Source organism: Cibotium barometz, chromosome 28 (assembly GCF_041138505.1).
Source record: "Cibotium barometz isolate CiBa-2024 chromosome 28, ASM4113850v1, whole genome shotgun sequence".
Classification (NCBI taxonomy): domain Eukaryota; kingdom Viridiplantae; phylum Streptophyta; class Polypodiopsida; order Cyatheales; family Cibotiaceae; genus Cibotium; species Cibotium barometz.
Window position 1 is genome coordinate 50796011 of NC_141073.1, and position 3451 is coordinate 50799461.

Genomic DNA, 3451 nt, shown 5'->3' on the forward strand with positions numbered 1-3451 from the left:
AGCTGTGCTAAAGCAAAGTTGAGTTCCCAGGGCTTGAAATAAAGACTGCCAGAACTTTGAAGTGAAGTCAGAATTCCGATCACTTACTATCCTTTTTGGGAGACCATGAAGTTTGAGGACTTCCTTGATGAAAATTCGAGCAACATCAGAAGCTTTGAAGGTCTTCTTTGCTGGTATAAGGTGAGCTACTTTGGTAAGTAAGTCCACTACTACCAGAATGGAGTCATATCCTCCTTGAACAGTGTGGAGACTTGTGACAAAATCCATACTAATGCACTCCCACTTCATTTGGGGAATATCTAAGGGTTGAAGTTTTCCAGGCATCTTGACTCTTTCAGCTTTGATCCGTTGGCATGAGAGACATTGCTTCAAGTACCGAAGGACATCATTTTTCAAGCCTGCCCAATGAAAGCTCCTTCTTACGGCATTTAATGTTTTTGCATAGCCTGGGTGTCCTGCAGGCAGGGCTATCATGAGCTTCATGGAGGATTAGTTTTTTTAAAGCAGGATCCTTAGGGATACATAGCCTGTGATTGAAGTAGAGGCTTCCTTCGTGAGTGGAGTACCCCTTGATTAGATTCTTCTCTTTCTCTGAATTTCCCCCTTCTTCTACTAACTTCATCATTCTCTGATAATTTGGATCATGAGATGAGACTTCTTCCACCTTGACCAGAATGGGATTATTTGGCATTGAAATAGCACTCAAGAAAGATTTGCGGCTAAGTGCATCTGCTACCACATTATCTTTCCCAGGGCGGAATTTGATGTCGAAGTCATATTCTTGTAGAATTTCAATCCATCTCCTTTGCTGCATATTGAGGTTAGGCTGGGTGAAGATCCACTTTGGACTTTTGTGGTCAGTTACAAGCTAGAATTTGCCCCCCCAAGAGATAATGTCTCCATAATTTGAGGCAATGAACAACTGCTACGAGTTCCAAATCATGGGTGGCATAATTGGCTTCATATTGCTTCAGCTTGCAGGAAGTATAAGCAACTGGTCTTCCTTCTTGGTCTAAGACACCACCAAGTGCTAGACTACTACTAGCATCAGTAACTACTTCAAATTCCTTGGCAAAATCAGGAAGTTTCAGGACTGGGGCAGAGGTAATAATGACCTTGAGCTGATCAAAACTATTTTGATGGATTGGTAGCCACACTGTTTTGCAATCCTTCTTAAGAAGATCTGTGAGAGGTGCAGCTACCAAGGCATAATCTTTGATAAAAATCCTATACCAACCCGTGATTCCCAAAAACCCACGAACTTCATGAGATGATTTAGGGGGTGGCCATTCTAGAATATCCTTGACCTTGGCGAGGTCTACTGAGATTCCATCTTTGGAGACGATGAATCCAAGATACTCAATTTGATGAGTAAAGAAGGTACATTTGCTTTTCTTGGCATAGAGTTTGTGTCTGCGCAGCAATTGCAGAACTCTACGCACATGCTCCTCATGCTCTTCCATTGATTTGGAGTAGATTAAGATGTCATCAAAGAAAACAAGCACAAATTCATCCAAGTAAGGATGGAATATATCTTGCATTAGGTGGTTGAAGGTTGCAGGAGCATTGGTTAACCCGAATGACATTACAGTAAACTCATAGTGGCCATAACGGGTATTGAAGGCTGTTTTGGGTATATTTGCTTCCTTGACTTTGATCTGATAGTAACCAGACCTCAAATCTATTTTTGAGAAGACTTTGGCCCCATGAAGCCTGTCAAGAAGTTCGTCGATGCGAGGGATAGGATACTTATTCTTGACAATGACTTGATTTAGCCCTCGATAATCTATGCAGAGGCGGAGAGTTCTGTCCTTCTTTTTTTGGAAAAGAACGGGTGCTCCCCAAGGAGAGCTACTGGGGCGTACAAATCCTTGTTCAATGAGTTGGGAAAGTTGCTCCTTAAGTTCAATGGCTTCAGAAAGGGACATTTTATAGGGAGTTTTTGAGATGGGTTGAGCTCCAGGGATCACCTCGATTTCATGATCGACTTCTCGAGGCGGCAATAACCCTGTAAGCTCGTCAGGGAAGATGTCAGAGAATTCTTGGAGCCAAGAGGGTTCTGTCTCCATACTAGGTTCAATGACTTTGTTGAGTTTGACTAAGAAAACTTGCTGACCCTTACGTGTTCCCTTGAGAAGATGTTTTGCCTTGACTACCCTAGATTTAGGTTTTCTTGTTATCCCCTGAACAGATGTTACTTGGCCATGCTCATTTTCAAAAGTGATACTCCCCTGGTTACAATGAATGCTACCTTTGTTTGCAATCAACTAATCCATCCCAAGGATTCCATCATAAATTCCTAATGGCAAGACTCTAAAGTGACCATGAGTTTGCTCATTACCCAGCTCAAAATCAAGGTTTCCTATAGAGTGGCGAGATACTACTTCTTTCCCACTGGCTAACTCTACAATCATTCTTCTAGCTGTTTTTTGACCCAAGTTTAATTTTTGCAAACACCTAGGAGAAAGGAATGAATGGGTACTGCCACAATCAATCAAAAGCTGAAATGGCTTACCGTGATGAGTGGCTGGGGTTCGGTGGCGCGCTCTTCTTCGGCCGTTTCCAAGGTCAGTTCTTCACTTATAACATAGGCAGTCCTAGCAATTGCTCCTCCGCGGCCTCTGCCACGGCCGCTGCCTCTTGCACCTTGGTGGATAGGGGTTCCACGACCTGCTACCTTGGGGAAATGATGTTGCCATCTTGGGACAGTCGGCTCTAAAGTGCCCCGGCTCATTGCACTCAAAACACAGAGGGCCTTCTCTGGAAGAAGCAGCATACGAGCGGGAGACAAAAGAGTTGCCTTGTCGCCCTCTGTTGTAGTAGGGGAGATTCTGTTGGGGTTTCTTGAAGGGTTGATCTTTAAGATTTGCCTCAGGGTAAGATCTCTTTTGATTCTTCGGTTTGTTAGCCTTCATTTCTTTCACAAGGGGCTTTGCTCGTATGAGAGCATCCTGTAATGTGCTTGGCCTCATTGCTTCAAGGCGGGAATCTAAGGGTTCATTTAGCCCTTGGCATAAACGAGCCACTTGTTGGGAAGTAGTCATAGCTGGGGCATACTTCCGAAGGGTGATAAATTTGGAATAGTAGTCCTCAAGAGTTAAGCTCCACTGCCTAAGACTAAAAAACTCATTCATCTTTATGGATTCATGGGATGGGGGAAGATATCTTTCCTTCACTGCCTGCTTGATGTCTTCCCACATTTGAGAATGCTCGGTGACTTCCTTGTCACGGCACCACTGTTTCCACCAGAGTTTAGCATCTCCGATGAGGCGAAACCGTGCGAGCATAGACTGATTTGCTACTCCAATACCGGCAGCAGCAGAGAAATAATCGTCCATCGCCTCAATCCAAACTTAAGCATCCTTCTCAACCTTTGAACCTTCTCCTTTAAAGGAGGGAGGTTTCATTTGCTTGAGTAGGAGCTTCTTCTCCTGGGTATCGGTGTAAAGCG